Below are 18,716 nucleotides of genomic sequence, written 5' to 3'. Positions count from 1 at the left end.
CCTCCCTCCCCCAGGTTATTTCTTCTTTAGGCTAAATATTTCTAGGAATTTCAATCTATCTATGTATACTATGTATTTGAGTTCCTTTGTCATCCATGATATTTGCCAGCTTGATAATATCTTTCCTAAAACGAACTACCTGGAATTAAATGCAATATTCCTGTGTGGTATGGCTGGGGTAGAATATAATAGGACCATCATCTCTTTAATTCTGGAAACTAAACATCTGTATGTAACACCTAATTTAAAGTCAGCTTTTTAAGCTACTATGGAAAGTTCTTGATTCATACTGAGTCCACCAAAATCCTAGGTACTTTTATTATTAATGATTCTCTAGCTATACCTCCCTCAGCTTATGCTTATACAATTTATCTCTGAATACATAAAAAACATTGTCTCAAATAGTTAGTGTGTCATTGAATGGAGGGCTAGCCTTGGAATCAGGAAGAGCCTGCTTCTGACACACTATTAATATGTGCAAGCCATTTAAAATTTCAGTGCCCGAGATAATTAACTTGGACTGTAAGGTACAGACAAGTTGCTGATCTGCACTGAAGGCATTTCCTTACCCTTCACTGATAAAATTATAATTTCAGAGTGAATATAGATAGGTTATACATAAATATACAAATATACATAAATACATATTAATATATAAAGGTATGTATTAAAATGCATAATCACAAACTCTCTAAATATTTTTGGACCCTAATTTTATCTCTCAACAAATCAGGTATCCTACTCAGCATCAGGTCAACTGCAGATTTCATAATATTGATACATCTTTCAAAATTGTTAATTTAATAAGAAAAGTTGATAAGAGAGAATGCGTGTACATATATACATGTATATATGTAAACACATATGCATATATACATATGTGTGTATATATATTTATACCTAGATCTATATCCCTATGGTACTCCACTCAGTTGACATCACTCACCCCCCAGGTTAACATAAATTTATTTATCAAAAAAATCTTTGTTTCTGGGTATTCAACAAATTTTAAATTCACCTAATATATTATTCATATGCACATTTCTGTCTTGTCCAAAAGAGTGCCCTTGGAGACTGAAAAACACTTTAAAGATTGTCTAGTCCAATCCTTTGGAGAAATTAGAACTGAAGGATTAGATAATTTATCAATTGTTAGAGAGAGTTATCTGTAGAGTCAAGATTAGAGCCAAATTCTGCATTCCAAGGATCTTTCTGCCAAGGAACAAGGACTCTCACATTGTAGTCAAATTGAAAGGAAGACTCACAACTCACATTTTTGTAGCCCTTCAATTTTTTCAAAGTACTTTCCTTCCCACAATTGTGAGAATTGTAATTTAAGTATTATTATTATTCCAGTTTACAGATGAGGAAACTGAGTTAACACCAATGGCAAATTTTGGAGCCCAAACAAGTTAGCTACTGACTCCCAATCCCATCTTCTTTGAAGTATGCCACATTGCTCTTTTTCAACAAAGGATGACAAAGACATCATACATTCTTAATATGGTCAACTCTTAATTGCACATAATAATCTAAGTAGGTATTATTGATATTATGAAAATGGATAATCAACAAATCTTATATTTATTTTTGTATTACACAAGAAGACAGTCATTTATTTGAATTAAAATGTTTCCAAAAGGACCCAACAAGAAGATTGCAGATAGGACTCTGGTTTGTGGTTGTGGATGCAATTAATTTTTGGTAACTCATAAAAATGTACTATAAAGTATTGAATATCATATAAAAGAGTTAGAGATTGTCTTGAGACCTTTTTAAAAGACCATCTTTCTTCATGTTAAATTCTGATCTTTGGGAAAATTCCATAAAGGGACAAGATATGTTTCATAGATGAACTAAAATATGAACTGAGCAGATTATTTTAAAAAAGCTTGCTCATCAAGGATGCACTTGAGTCTTTTACATATTGATTGGTTTCAGAGAAAATCTACATTATACAGAAGATGAACTCCTAATTGAATATCAGGTGGTTGTTATTGTTGTTGAATATTCCTCCCTCCACTCCCAGTGGAAGGAAAATGTGATTAGTAAACCTAGAGGGTTTAAGCAGTTCATCCCTATTAAAAGAACATCTGTATTAAATTATACCCTTGACTCAGTCTCATATGGAAACATTGAATATTATTTCAATAACTGGAAAAGTACTTGGCTTCATGCCCATCCCTCCTCCCAATGGATTTTTTCTCTTGACTTCCTTATTTCTGTTAATCACACCACTATTCTTCTAATCATCCTGTCTTGAAGACTTGGCACCATCTTTGACTCTTCCCTGTTCTTCACCTTTCACATCCAATCAGTCACTATGTATGATTGTTGGGAATATGGGAGAGGAGAATACTGCTTCAGCCAAAGCAACTGGACTAGATGATCTCAGAGGTCTGTTTCATCTTCAGAATTCTCTGATTCTTACATTCCTTTTCTTGAACTACCCTTCAAAGATATATATTTTTTGGTGCAGAGAATATTGACTTATTTGGCTATTGACGTATTCATGCAGATGATCCCTTTTTAGATAACTTATAAACTTGAAAAATCAAACGTTAGTTGTTTTTTTTAATTGGAAGATCATTGTGGATGCCATATTCCATCACCCATGTGTGTTGGAGAAAAGGGAGGGAAAGAGCAATAATGAGCACTAATGTCTGAGGAGACTTCATGCTTTAGAACTGTGGGAATGAGAAATACCATAAGCCAGGGTAAAAACTCTGCTTCTCGCATAAAAGATAGCTCTGAGTAATGAACTGTCTATTTACCAGGCAAGAGAGAATGGAACAGAGACCCAGGAGCAGATCCAAGAGAAGAGATTGGTCTAGAATATATTCAGCCATGAATATTTTAGATACATTTTCTCTGAAGGCTTCCTCAGATATTGGGTGGGCAACAGTTCAAGATAACTATCTATAGAAAAAACAAAGAACATGATTCTTGACAGGGAACAGGGTTCTAGAGGGTTGTGAAGTGGCAAAGGATCATGAGGATTTTTTAGATTTATTTTTATTCACCTGAGGTGAATTTGAAAGTTTATCTCATCAAAAGCCCCACCACCCCCCAAAAAATATTTTGTTTTTAAAATACCTTTATATAAAAACCCACTCCACATAAGTAATTCTCCTCTTAGAAGCTTTCCAATAGAAAGAAGATATATTTTAGGTATTCATAGGGATTGGTGTTCATTTGGAAACAACCAAAAACACTGGATGCTCATGACATTTTAGAATTTAACAAACAGCAGGTCACCTTGGAGTCTATCCCAAGAAGTCTACTACTACAAGTACCAAAAAGAGCTCTTTATCACAGTGGACCCCACCTCCCACCCTTAGCGTATTCAATCTGAGTTGTAGTCTGGCTACAAGCATTGAGACCTTGGAGATATTCAGCAATCAGATATTCCCTAATATACCATCCCTAATCTCAAATATGTACAGTGAACATGTCTTTTGTAACCTTTGGGAGTTCAATTATCTTTAATGATTTTCTTCTAGAAATCATCTGAATCTAGCGAGAAGGATATGGAACATTTAAATAAAGTAGGAGTTTACACTGAAGTATTTTTTATCTCCTTAATGAAGCAAATAAGTTAAAAACCAAATCTTAGCAACTAAACATTGAAGAGGTAGGGGTAGGGGGGTGAATTCATTAACTGAAGGGTAGAACTACATGTTTTATTGATGAAAAAATACAGTAACTTTAATTTTTGAAGTGTGAAATTTTATATCATTTCTTTAAGGAACATACACCACTAATTTTTTTTTTAAATAAGGATTTTAGGACAGCTAGGTAGTATAGCAGATTGAGTGTCAACCTGGAGTCAAGAAGACTTGAGTTTAAATCAGGCCTCAGATGCTTCCTTATCCATATAATCCCAGGCAAGTCACTTAACCTCAGTTAGCCCCAGCTTTCTTATCTGCAAAATATAAATAATAATAGTACCTACCTTCCAAAGTCACTGTGAGGATCAAATGAGATAACTGTAAAAAAACTTAGTAAACACAACATAAACGTTACCTATGATTATTATAATTCTTCCCCTACTGCTCACTCACTGTTTTTAAAAGGAAAAAAAAGTCACAAAATAATTGTAAAGCTTTCCTGAAACATTGCAGAATCAAGTAATTTATTGAAAAGCAATGCTGACATTTTGAAGAGTAGATAAAGTTCAGACACTTTTTTTTGCTGCATTATCTGTGAGATCACTTGAGTTGTGCATACTTCAAATGTCAAACACATTAGGCAGAATTTCCCATAAACAAGAGCAAAGCCTCTATTAACCAGAGATCCTCATAGTTACTTATGCTTTGAGTTTCTGTGCAAGCTTCAAAATTGTTCATTATCCCTTTAGTCAAATTCAGATTTATGACCAAGTCAACAAGCCATTATATTCACAGCAATTTTGCATACAGAAAACTTATGTCTATTCTGCTGACACAAATAGTACGAAGTGAAATATAGTGGCCTTCAATTTTTCATTTAGAACCTCCCATAAACTGTTGGTCTGAATGAACACATTTTAATGGTTGTTAGCTAGAAGCAAGGCAGAGGAGTATCAAGCAAATTGCTGTACTTTTTAGAGTAAACGTTATTAACCTGGGATCTGTGGGGTTCTTGAATAGATTTCAAAGGGTGTGAACTAGGATGGAAAAGGGAAAAAAAAACCAAACATTTTTGTTTTCACTAATTTTTATCTTAAATTTAGCTTTTCCTTCAATTATGAACATAATCTCTAAATCCTTATCAGGGGTGGGGAACCTGTGGCCTTGAGGTTGCATAGGGCCTTCTAGGTCCTTGGTGCAGCCTTTTGCCTGAATTCAAATTTTACCAAGGAAGTTGTTTTATTAAGGGGATTTGTTCTATAAAGTTTGAATTCAGTATATAGTATATTGTAATGGGAATGGCAATTTGAAGATCTTTCCTGATTTGAAGACTTTCCTTGCCCCCTAACAGACTGAATGTAATCACATGGAACCTATGCTGGGAAGAGTTTGCTGAAGGGTGAAACAGAACCCACAGGAAGCTGGGAGTCAGAGAAGTTAGAGCTAGAAGGAGGAGAGGACGTGCCCAGCTAGGCTTGTGAGTCTTGGTTTCTGGGGACTAAAGGATGGTATGGCTCTCTGCTGCTATGGTGTACTAACTTTTATGTTGCTATAATGGATTCAGTTTCTTAGTGTTGGGATTTGGTTTTCTGGTGTCTGAATAAATGTTTTGCTTCTGTCTTCTATATGGTGAGCCTATTATATTTTGCAATTGAGAATTATGGTGGCATATTTACAGTCACTGTTGGTGCTATGAACATTGTGTTGGCACTACACACACACATATACATACACATATGTATGTATAGATAGATATCTATAAACATACACATATATACTCATATGCATTTTTGTAAGACCATACTATGCTTATTTCCACTTGTCATCTCTGAAGGTGAATAGCATCTTCCTTCATAAGTACATGTTTTTTTAAATCAGCTAGCTCATCATTTCTGACACCACAGTAATATTCCAATGTAATCACATCCTGTCTAAGAGATTGTCTATGAAAGTTGTTCCCAATTTTCTGCATTCCTTCTATTCTTGGCTATGGAGGTTTTTTTTATATAAGAAAACTTCAATTTAAAATAATTAAAATGAACAATTTTATCCTTCAACAATATTCTCACCTTATAATATAGTTTAAGGTCTGATACCTGGTTTCGTCTGGTTTCTTTGATGCCTCTGACCTTTTGTTTTTCCATATGAACTTTATTATTATTTTGTCCAACTCAGGAAGATAATTTTTTTAGTAATTTAATTGGGATGGCATTGAATAAATAGATTAGTTCAGTAAAATTGTCTTTTTAAAAATTATGCTGGTTTAACTACTCCTAAACAATATTACCTCCAATTATTTAGATCTGACAGAAAGAAGTAACTTTGAAAGTTGCTCCTTTATTATCATGTCCTAGTATATCAATCTGATTCTCTTTAGAAAACAATGTAGTTGGGGCGGCCAGGTAGCACAGCAAGTAAGAGCACCGGCTCCAGTGTTGAGAAGACCTGGATCGAATCCCGGGCTCAGATACTCAGCACCACACCCAGAAATCACTGGCCGTGTCACCTTGAGCAAGTTACTTAACCCCAATTGCTTTAAAAAAAAAAAAAGAAAACAACGCAGTGTCTCACTATAGTAATACATATACTACAGTAATACAGGAACAGTAACTGAGACTTCGTTTCTATTTGATCTGGAGTTAGGGTCTGGTTACCTTGGACTGTTGTTTCCATTATATATGTGCAAGTCTTTTTCTTTTTTCTTTTTGTTTTTTCAAACAATCAGCATTTGTTATTCAGTGAAGGCTTAATAGGAGTCAGGTAATGTTCCTTTAAAGGAAAACAAAGAAAAGGACTGTTAAATCCTGTTTTAAGATAGGCTGTAGTGAAGAGAGCTCAGAAGATGCCATGGAATTTGTCTCTGAATCTGATTTGTTCAGGCCCCATCATGAGAAAGGTCTTTTTTTTTAAAGCACAAAACACATGGACTTTACCTAAAGACTTTAAGTTTTGGTATCAGGGAAATCAACATATTTAATATACTAAAAGCAAATAACAAACCCACTGCATCAATAGTAGAAAGGTACTTCTAATTGGGAAGTGGAAAGACTACTGAAGGTCAAGTGAAAGGAACAGAATCATGAATCCTGGGTAACCTTGAGATATCACCTAACACCTCTAGGCTTCATTTTCCTTATCTGTTACAAGACATAGTTAAAAGAGAAGACCTCTAAGATCCCTTCTTACTACAAATCTCTCTCTCTCTCTCTCTCTCTCTCTCTCTCTCTCTCTCTCTCTCTTTATAATGGTATAGAGAAGTGCTCTTGGAGTTAAAAGAAATGATTTGGGGGCAGATAGGTGGTGCAGTGAATAGAGCTCCAGCCCTGGAGTCAAGAGGACCTAAGTTCAAATCCAGACTCAGACAGGGTTAAAACACTTACTAGCCGTGTGACCTTGGACAAGTCACTTAACCCCAATTGCCCTGCATTCCCCCCTCCAAAAAGCAAAACAAAAAAAAAACAAACAAAAAACCCCAACCTTTGAAAAAAAAAAAAGATGTGAGTTCAAATTCCATCTCTGACACTTACAAGTCTTGGGTGACCAGGGGCATATCATTGACTTCCCTAAGCTTCAACGTCCTCAGCTACTCAATAGAGATGACAGGGCATGGAACATTTCTGAGAAATTGCTTTGTGACCTTCGGTGTGCCGGGTTAGCACAATCCAGTGAATTAAGCATCTCTTAAGTGGTTACTCTATGCTGTTAACTGAACAAAGATACTAAGATATGTAGTAGGAATGTAAAAGACAAAATGAAAAACTCCTACCCATTGCCATACTTGAATTCTCCTGTGATATAAGATACAATACACCTGTACATTGTGTGTATGTGTATGTATGTTGTGTGTGCATTATAAGTGTATTGTGCAGTCATACACATGTGCATATTGTGTTATATACATATAAACATGTATGGAGATATGCACGTGTGTGTCTATATACTTGTGTATTAATATAAAATTCTTGATGAAGTAGTTGTCATCTTCAGTATCATTATAGCTAACATTTAAATAACACCTACCATGTGCCAAGAACTGCGCTAAATGCTTTACATATCTTATTTGATCTTTGCAACAGCCTTGGGAGTTAGGTCCTAACATTATGACCATTTCACAGGTGAGGAAAATGAGGCAAATAGAAGTTAAATGGCTTTCCCAGAATCACACAGCTAGGAAGTATCTGAGGTCAGATTTGAACTTGGGCCTTCTTGACTCCAGGCCTGCCATTCTATCAATTATCAATGGCACCACCTAGTATATACATATATAGATATACATACATATCCACATGTATGTGTATGTGCATATGCATGTGTGTAAATGCATGTACATGCCTATCACATATATGATCTGTGAATGTGTGCCTATGCATGCACATATATATGCATCTAGGAAGATATTTCTATTTACACACACACATATACATATAGCAGCTAGGTATACACTAATGCATATAATTGCTATATGTGCATATGTCTATATAATATCTTCATACATGTATATACTATAACATACAATATAACACATATACATGTACAACTATAACATCCAATATACACATATGTGTATATAAGTCCATTGTGTATACATGTATGTATAAGTATAAATCTCTATATAAACACACATGCATATATGTATATATCTAACTACTATGTATGTGTATTTGTACATATAAATTCACATATGTCTGTATGTACATGTGCATGCACATAGACTACCAATGAACTTGTATATACTATTTGTGTGTATACATGAATATAAACACAAATGGTATATTCCACATATATGGAAGGAAAGATCAATTTGTCATATGCCAGGAGATCCCTAAATGGAAGGGGCAGAAAATATTGCTTCTGCAGGCATCTTTCATACTCAAGACTAAAGGATCAGGTTCATTGGTAGTCTGTAGCAATGCATGCAAGCATTTTACTATCTTTACGAGTGTGCCAAGTGCTTTGGAGAAACATCATTACTCACCGTGCAAGTTACTAGATGCTAACCTTCTGAGTCTTGCCTTCATCTAGTCATAACCTTGGATGCATTGTAAATGTAGAGAAGTGACTCCTCTGTGTCTCAAAGAGCACTAGGAAAAGGGGAAGGCAAATATCAAATTGCTATTAGAGATCAGGAAAGAAACCTGTGAATTGTTTCTGCCGCATCAGAATGCTGATAAGGCAAGAAGAGACAATTGAATCTAAAAAACAAGCTTGTCCTACAAATGCCATTTGAACTCAGATTCCTGATTAGTGCAAAGGTCAAAATAACAGTAGCAGAATCCCAATGTTTAAACGTCTACGGAACAAAACATCAGGTGTTCTGACTCCAAGAGATTCATCCATAGGATCCCAAGGCTATTCTTATCCCAAGTCCAAAGAAACATTTTTTTTTATTTTGAGTGCAAGGTTGGTATAATTGTCACTATCAATAGAGATATACTTTCATTGGAAACTGCCATGATGGCTGCCATTTCTCTCCCTGTCTCCCACCATTACCATTTTAAGTTGTTGCTGAGATGTGAGAGGGAGTATGTATGAAATGGGAAAGGAAAAGGCCTTGCTCAGATGCTTTATTCATCCAACAAGCCCCTGAGTTGGATAGCACTTCTCTCTTCTTTGGCTAATCCTCCTGAGTCATACTTGCCTCCCTAGCTCTAAGGCAGATAAGAAATTGTCCCTTGAATGGCCAAAGGTGTGGAAATACACAGAAACATGAAACATACCTCAGAATGTTCTCCTTACTTGAAAGAAAACTGTCACAGGGAGTTACAAAACTAGAAGTAAGAAAGGGAGGCAAGGAATCTTTAAAGATCACCATGGTCTCATATCTCATTTGTGTTAATTATTCCTTCCAAATCTCAATCACATTCATACCAGTTGACCCATTCAGTATAGAATCACACAGGGCAATGTAATGAGACTACCTTTCTTCTTGACCCCTGCTAAAACAGTCTTAATACATATCATCCCTGCATATTGTTGGTACTATGAATTAATAGCATTTTGTCAGAAATGTGGGAATTAATTCCTTATGTATATATACTACATATATAAAAAGTGGATGAAAAGAGGCTTGTTAAACAGTCTTGTTGTTTTCAAAGGAGAAAAGAAATGGGAAGAGAAGCTATTGGGACAGACTTCAGTTTCAAGTATCATTAGACTGTATATATCTTTGTTAGTCCAGTGGATGGGAAGCATATCACGGCAGCTCAGGGCAGGTTATCTGGCAATCATCAGTTTGGCCAGGGTTTCCTCTGAAAGGCAGAGAGTATAGTCTCACTGGATAAACAGTTGGAATGAATACTAAAGGGACTAAAGGCAACCCAGGTTTCAGGGTCACAGTCTGAGGTCAGATTATCTGGAGGCATAATGAGTGAGAGACAATTGAAAAAGTTAACATGAAAAAATAGGGAGTCATACAACAAGGATTATCAGGAAGGGAGGCAATTGGAGTCTAGGCTGCAGTGACGAAATGGACTTCTATTGACTCATTTGTTATGGGAACCAATTCTTCATTCTGGGACAAGTTTGGCATTCCTGTTAGGATTCTAGGATGACCTTAACAATGAACTCTTCCTAATCAGTAAATACTATTAAGGAGTACTAAGTTTATTCTAATGGTTGAACTGGCTGGCCAACAATCCTCTGGGAAGACCACTCAGTGAAGCTATTCTTAATAGCCATTCAGGCTTGAGCTCCTGTCCACTGTCTCCTCCACCTAAAAGTTAACTTTCCATTACAACCCAACTTGAGCTACTCCAAAGATGAGCCTGAATGTTCTCTAGCTATGCTAGGTAGTGGTCCATTGTTGGTAATGTCACATGGGGAGTGACATCTGGGAAGAAATGAAAATATAAGTAGTAATTCAAGCAGAATGCTAACATTATGAGAAGTTGACTGAGCTACGGAAATGGAATATGGCCAGTGCTCGGCATTAAGAAGATGCTTGTTTACTAACTACAGACAGGAGGCTAAATTTTTTATGTGGACCACAGTATTTGGGAATGGGTTAGAGGAAACAAGTCAGTTTTCTTACCAGGAACCTGGTATAAGAACAAAATTTGATGAGTTTATGTGTTCTTTGTTGCCCTTTAGTCATTTTTCAGTTGTGATGAACTCTTTGTGACCCCATTTGGGGTTTTCTTGGCAGAGATACTGGAGTGGTTTGCCATTTCCTTCTCTAGCTCATTTTATGGATGAGGAAACTGAGGAAATTAGAATTAAGTGACTTACCCAGGGTCACACAACTAGTAAGTATTTAAGGCCAGATCTGAACTCAGGAAGATGAATCTCCAAAACTAGAACTCTATCCACTGTGCTACCTAGCTGCTGGCATCTCTTCATATTAGAGGTCAACAGATATGTCATGTTACCTTATATCCCATGTCCAATCATTATCCTGCTATGATAATATCTGAACATTTTATTTAGGACTTTAAGGGGAAATATACGGGTGGGAGTAGATGCATGAGGCCATAAATGATCATTAGTCAGGCCTGAGTTCAAGAATCTTGGCTTTGGTAGTGATTAATCATTTCTTGGAGGTCCAATACTGGTTGTGCAGTCTCAATGGGTAAGAACAGCTATTCTTGTGTGATAGACATATCTAGAGTCATATGTCTAAAGTGGAACTCATCTTTCTGTTCCCCCCCCTAAAACCTTCTCTTTCTGTTGAGGGCACCACTATCTCTTCAATCACCCAGGTTCATAATCTCAATCATCCTTAGTCATACCTCACTGATCTTCCTTACCCAATCACTTACAGGATCTTTTTTTTAGTTTGATTGGGTGGCTAGGTGGCACAGGGAATAGAGCACCAGCCTCGGAATCAGGAGGACCTGAGTTTAAATCCAGCCTCAGACACTTAACACTTATTAGCCATATGACCTTGGGCAAGTCACTTAACCCCAATTGCCCTGCCTTTTCCCCTCCAAAAAAGCAACAACAACAAAAAACGTTGATGTGATTTTTTAAATTGAAAACATTTTATAGGTCTCTACCACTGCAAACAAGTCTCCTGAAACTAAATAATTAAGAAAACCTAATAATACTTCATCTGACTTCTTCTGACATCCCCCATATGTAACACTCATTATATCCCTCTACCAAAAAAATTAACAGAAATCTATTTTCTCTGCCTCCCACTACTCATCCTATTAGAAAGGAATTTTTTTAATTCCTTGTAATAACTATGAATAGTCAAGCATGCACACACACATACACAGATATAAGTGTCATTCTGAATTCTAAATCCAACACCTCTCTGCAGGTTTCATTTTTGTTATTCTACAGTCATGAATGATCATTGTATTGATCATAATCCTTGTAGATTTTAATTTTTTTAGTGTATACATGCATATATACATATATGTGTGCATAGTTATTATTGTTACATAAATTATTCTCTTGGTTCTGCTCATTTTATTCCTTATGAGTTAATAAAAACCTTTAAAATTGTTCATTTTATAGCATTATATATATGTGTGTATATGTATATATATATAATATATATATATACACACACACACACATAGTGGAAATTATTTTTCTGGTTCTGCTTACTTTACTCTTCAAGGATCTTTCCATGACATTCTGAAATCATCTCTTTTCTCATTTCTTATAGTACTATAGTATCCCATCATATTCATATACTACAGCTTATTTATCCATTTCTCAACTGTAGGATATCTCCTTGGTTTTCAATTGTTTGCCGCCATGAAAAGAGCTACTACAAATATTTTTGTACCTATAGGACCTTTTCTTTCTTTGACTTCTTTTGGGTATAGGCCTAGCAGAAATGTAGCTAGGACAAAGGGCATGTATTGTAAGGAACGTTTTGTGTATAATTCTAAATTGCTATCCAGAACAGTTATACCATTCAAAAGTCCACCAACAGTGAATCAATGTGCCTCAGTTTGCTGCGTCATTGATTTTCCTCCACAATTTGTCACATCTGTCCCTTTCTCTGCACTCATATAACCAGGACCCTTGTTCATGCACTCATTACAACTCTTAAACTACTTCTATGATCTCCTTACTAGACTCCTAGCTGCCAGTCTCACCATCCTCAAATCCCATACTCTAAACACTTGACAAAATAATTTTTCTAAAACACTAGTTTGATCATGTCACTCAATTTAATGACTTCCAGGGGTTTCCTATTGCTTCCAGCTGCAATAAAACAAACACTTATTGCCTTATTTTTTCAAGTGGACAGTTTTGTATGCGTATTGCTCTTAATTCTGAATGTGTCCTACCCTTAACCAGTGAGCCTCATTGGTTAACTTTATACCTCACAAGAAAGTTCCAAATCCATTGTCAGAAAGAAGTGGACCTCTAATAGGATTTGTAGATCTAGGGTAGCCCAAGGTTGATAGTGATCCATTCTTACAACCTCTACCTATTTCCCACTATTTGTTGATTTTATGGTTTCTAGTCACTTTAAAGTCCCCAGGTTAGTAATTGCTTATGGAGAATCTCTTTGGAAAGCCATAGCTATACTCTTAGAAAGGCCACAGTGGGCCAAGAGTGTGCTGGTGGATATAGGTCCTTTAATGTCTTTAGCACCTTTGCAAACCTAGGGCATTAGGATCCTATCTTACTACAAGAGAACATTTGTACCCAATGGCCTGATTTCCTCTTTAAGTTGCAGCTGGAGGGTCATTCTTTGACCTTGCTGACAAACAGAGCTCTTTTTTCTCCTTAGCTCTTGGCAGCTACCAATTGACTATGGCACTCTATTAATAGAAATAACTGCACCTCACCAACCTTTATAGTACATGGAGGCCCACAGAGGAAGGCCTTCTTGTCAAATAGGACTCCTATTATATAAAAGGTTTGGGGGAGTTACTCAATGGGGAAGTGTTTTTACAAACTTTTTTTTAGGCCTAGAATCTAAATATAGTCCGCTAAGCACAAAGAAATACAGGTCAGAAGGAACAGGTACAGCACCTTGGTAATAAAAATGATAACTAACTTACATAGTAGCTTAAGTTTTCAAGCAATTTACACATATTATCTAATTTGATCCTCATGGCTCCTGTGAAATAAGTGCTATTATTATCTGTAATTTGAAGATGAAAAACTTGAGACTGACAAAAGTTAAATTATTTACTCAGGGTCACACAGTTTGCAAGTGTCTGAGCAAGGGCATGAACTCTGGTCCCTTTGCCACCAAGTTCTGCTCTTTTTCCAATATGCCACCAAGCAACCTCAATTTAATTCACCTAAACCTCAATTTTTTTATACTGATTGGTTACATTCTATTGCAATAATGGATAGAATATTTAAATGCCTACGAAATTATCTCTGATTGTACCAATTATCTTCTCAAAATCATGATAAAGCTTAAAGTATAGCAGTTCTAAAACTACCAATGGGTGAGTTAGAAATAGTTACCGTAACATGCACCCAGAACCAAAACTTACATAGGTGGGGTCCGACCTGGGGGCGGGGGGAATTGTTCCCTAAATGATATCTCTTTGGCTCATTTTGTACCCTACTAGAGTTTCTTCTGAGATCATCAGAATATAACTTGTGTCAGGTCTTTATAGATTTGGATTCAGGAATTTAGGTTCTAAAAATCTCCCAGGACACATCAGTGATAACACCTGCAACTATCAAGTGCCCCTTCACTAAGCATACCATGACTGATCCACTCTTAGTTTTGCTGCATTCAGATTGAATCTTCAACTGACCCTGTTTTTTCATGTACCTTATACAAAGTGACTGACCCAAAGGACCCAAAATAACCAGTTCATCCCCAAATGATCCATGACAGACCAAGCCAATCAATTTATCCACAATCAACAAAACTTTAGGATATATTTACCCTTTATGAGGTTTCAAAGCTATATCCCAGTAGACCTCTCCAAATCGCCCCAAAGATCTTTCCACTGGGCATTTAAACACCTTCCAAGAAAGAAGCAATCATAGTACCAAAAAATTGTTCACCTCTCTACAAAAACATCCAGTTGAGAAGGTAATTCTCCTGATTACCATACTATAAAACCAATTCTTGACTCTCAGTTTATTAAAGATTATTTCTTTTTAAGTACCGTGTATTTTATGAGGGAATAATAAATCATGGTATGTGAATGTAATATGATAGAGCTGTATTTTGAGAGGAAATCAGAAAAAGATGGGAAAACTTGTATAGACACTCACAAAATGAAAGAAGCAGAACCAGGAGGGTAATTTTTATAACAATTATAATAATGTAAAATAAAATAATAGGTTCCTCAGCTCTGGTTAAATGCAAAAAACATTTCTGGTTCCAGAGAACAGATGAAAAAACAAATCTACTCTCTCTCAATAGAGAGATTGGAGCCTCAAAGGTGCAAAATGTTCACTATACTGTCAGAATCAGTCATTGTGTCTGCTGGTTTTGCTTAACTTTTTTTTCCTTAAAAGGAGGGAGCAATGGAGAAAAGTTGTACACTGAAATAGCTATAGATAAAATACAAAATATTTTAAATAAAATATTTTACAAGTATATTGAGAGAGACTACTAATTGGAAGTATATGATGAATTTTGCATAATCCTCTAGAGAAAAATGTAATTCAAAAGAGAAAATTATTCAGTATCATCATTGTTGGAGTTTAGCATTTAATAGATAAGCTGATGATTTCTTTTTGTCAAGTACACAGAAATGGATTATTGCTTTCTAATGTTAGAAATGAGTAACAACTATCAAATAAATTCACAATATGATATCTTACCATAATTTAATAAAGATCATAGTTTTCTTTGCTTCTAAGGCCTTCTTTTGCAATTCAAAGGAGAATGAATAAATAAAATGATGAGCCAGAGGACGTAATTTTCAACCTCCCAATATGTGATATGGTAACAATTTAACTAATAATCATAGACAATATCTATTTAAGTTCATATCTAAAACTGTATTGCCATACACAGCCTGAATCATGGAAATAAAAGCTTTGAACAGATTTAGAAGTTGCCTCAATTCAGTTAAACCCCCAAATTTCCACAAATATCAATAAATCCAAAAGGTATAATAATATGCTTGATTTAATTTGGGGCCATATTTTTCCAATGGATGTTTTAAAACTTTTAGTTAGGTAGTTGACCTTAGATAACTGAGACCTTCCTGTAAGTCAACCTCTTTTTTTTTAATCACTAAACCAGAATGAACAATTTGATGAAATCTATGACCTGATCTGTCTGTCCTGATGTGTCTATAGGCTTTTCACCTCTGCCAATCTAATTGGTCTCTGAAGAAGAAGGTCCTTATTGCTATTATGTTCTGTTGTGCTTTTAAATACATATATATATATATATACACACACACATATACACACATTATATATACATATATGCACACACATAAATATAGTACATATAAATGTATGTAATATGTGTATATATATACATATGCACACACACATATATTCCTGAAAGCAAAAGAATCCTTAAGTACATGTATCTCCTTTTCCTCCATCTTGATTTTGATTGAGATTTAATAAGCGACAATGCAGGATCTTCTGATATAGACAGTTCAACAGGTCTAGTTTGTCATTGACACCTGGCCTGGCATTTCATCTCTAAAACTGAGGACCAGAGAACTTGTTTTCACCTAAAGATTAAAATGTTCTGTCTTGTGTAGATGGAGATGCCACTGCAACAGCTTTACAAAACCTGGAGGGGATGGAATCAGTTAAGAGCTGTTTTATACCAGGAATAACTGGCATATCATTCAATAAGCATTTGTTAACAGCCTACTATGTACTAAGCACCTGCAAGCATTTTTAAAAATTGCCCAAAATTTAAAATATGTCCATTAGACATAAGCAACAACAGCTAGGAACCATCTTGGTATTCAGTGATGGATAGATTAAATACTTATTAAATTATCTATACCTCCCCAAATTAACTTCTTGAAATAATGATGAAACTGGGGTGGTGAGAATTTCTTTGCTGTTTTTTTTTTGCATAGAGCACCAGCCCTGGAGTCAGGAGGACCTGAGTTCAAATCCAACCTCAGACACAACACAAAAACTAGCCGTGCGACCTTGGGCAACTCACTTAACCCTGACTGCCCTACCTTCCCCCCTCCAAAAAGCCAATAATAAAAATGATGATGATGATGAAACTTAAAATGCACTTCTAAAACTCTGCTCAGATGTTAGAGATAGCAATTGCAATATGTCATTTAGCACCCCAAACTCTGGGCTTACAGAGATGGAGTTCAATTCTGGGAGGGGACTATCCCCCAGATCGTATCTCTAACTTATTCTGCACGCACTCAAAGTTTCCTTTGAGATACTCAGAATACAATTCATGTCTTGGTCTTCATTGATATGAGACCAGGCATTTAGGATCCAGGAAATCTCTTAGACCACATGAATCAAAGCGCATGGAATTTCAAGGTAACTCTGCCCTATCAGCACACTCTAGGTTTTCTTGCTCTCGAGTCTGTCAGGATACCACTCTGAAAAGGACCAGCTCTACAAATGACCCCCTTTAATCATAGACCCAGTACAAAGGGGTAGTTCTAACCCAAAACAACCTGAACCAACTGATTAATCCACAATTAATGAGACAACCTAAACCAAATGATTAATCCATAATTAATGAGACTTAAGGATATATTTTCCTCCTCAATGTGTGGGATGACTTTCAGTGAAGTTTCCCCATTCTGAATATCATATATCCATTCTTATTACTTCCTTGTATTTTGTAATTAAGTTCAGATTGTTTCCCCACATATGTGTGTGTGTAAGTCATTGTGTATTTCAAGGTAATGTAAGAGTTATTGAGTATTAATACAATTGATTGGATTAACTATTGAGACCAAATTAGAGGTGTTTCTGGTTTGGGGAAAGGAATGGTAGTGTGAGAGGTAACAAAGGGTTAAGTTTCTATAGAACTGCAAGAATTGCTGAACAAGACTACTGGTAAGGAGGAATAGTCAGTAGCCTTGGGAAAGTTAAGGCAGTAGCCTTGGGAAGAAGCTCAGTTCCTGGTTCCCAGAAAAAAAAAAAAAACTCCTAGATAATACTAAAAATAATGAAGAATGGAAAGGAGCTGGCAGCAGCAGGTGGATTTGACCAATCAAGAAACAGACAGTAGCCTTGGGGCACTCAAGTCCAGATAAGAATGTGTCTAGGGTAAGACTGAAGGGGGTTCAGTATTCTGAAGTTGTTACTGGGCTTGTGTAGTGGACTTCATGTATTATATATATATATTATTTAGCAAGATTAGAGACTCATTAGTAATAATTATGTTAATGTTTGTAACCCTTTTGCTTATTTAACCCAACTTTAGCTTCTGTACTGTGGCCTCCTCTCCTGGGCCTTGTTCCAGTGACTGGACCACCCACTTCTCGCAAGATTCTAATAAAACTTCCTATCTCCGAGTAGTCAATCTGGGTTAGGTTCTCTGTACCCCACACACTCAACAATGTCTCTACACCTTCCAAGATAAAAAACAGCAAAGAAATTTGCTTTACACACAAAATAATCCCTTTGAATTACCCTATCAGGTTTAAAGTTATCATACTTCATTGAACTTATTTGTCATAGTCATACAAAAATCAGATAAAAATGATTAAATGCATGCAAAAACATCAGTGGAATTTAGTTTACATGACATTAAATTGAAATTGTTAAAAAAAGTAACAAACCAAAAAAAAGTTGCTTCAATGTGCTTCCAAGTCAGTGACAGATTATTATGGTTATTCCTTATCAACATGGTCAGTTTCAGGCCTACACTGAATGACCTTCACTTTTTCTGCTTTTTACACTATAGTCTACTACCCAGGACTTCTTAAACTTTTTCCACTTGCTACCCCTTCAGCACTTTTTAAACTGTGGGTCCACATAGAGAGAAAATTTTGTGCTCAAAATTAATTCATTGTCATCAATTAACAGCTCCTTGTTATAACTTATAAAAAAAAAAAACAACAACAAAGCTTCCATACCCTCAAATTTGTATCTTTTTATCATGATTGGGGTGAAATGTGAATTTCTGGTAGGTTGAGATCTCAAAGAAAATACAAATTAATCAATGAATAAACATTTATCAAGCACTATGCTAAGTGCTGGGGATCAAAAACAGAAAGAAAAAAAGGAAGGAAGGAAGAAAGGAAG

The 18,716-nt window shown here is 35.8% G+C and overlaps 1 long non-coding RNA gene across 1 annotated transcript in view; it reads right to left on the bottom strand.

The window, feature by feature from the left end:
• Window positions 1–6,263: 6,263 nt before the first annotated feature.
• LOC138170122 (uncharacterized) overlaps window positions 6,264–18,716 on the bottom strand; it is a 69,658-nt gene continuing 57,205 nt past the window's right edge. The window contains exons 2-3 of the long non-coding RNA XR_011170544.1: window positions 8,587–8,692; window positions 6,264–6,380 (exon numbers count right to left, since the gene is read on the bottom strand). This is a non-coding gene — a long non-coding RNA (uncharacterized lncRNA). The remainder of the gene's footprint in view (window positions 6,381–8,586; window positions 8,693–18,716) is intronic.

This window comes from Petaurus breviceps, unplaced genomic scaffold (genome assembly GCF_028583685.1).
Source record: "Petaurus breviceps papuanus isolate PSGF00001 unplaced genomic scaffold, PetGlider_PUasm1.0 38, whole genome shotgun sequence".
Classification (NCBI taxonomy): Eukaryota; Metazoa; Chordata; class Mammalia; order Diprotodontia; family Petauridae; genus Petaurus; species Petaurus breviceps.
The sequence above is the reverse complement of the archived record's forward strand: the minus strand, read 5'-3'. Positions and strand labels throughout refer to the sequence as shown.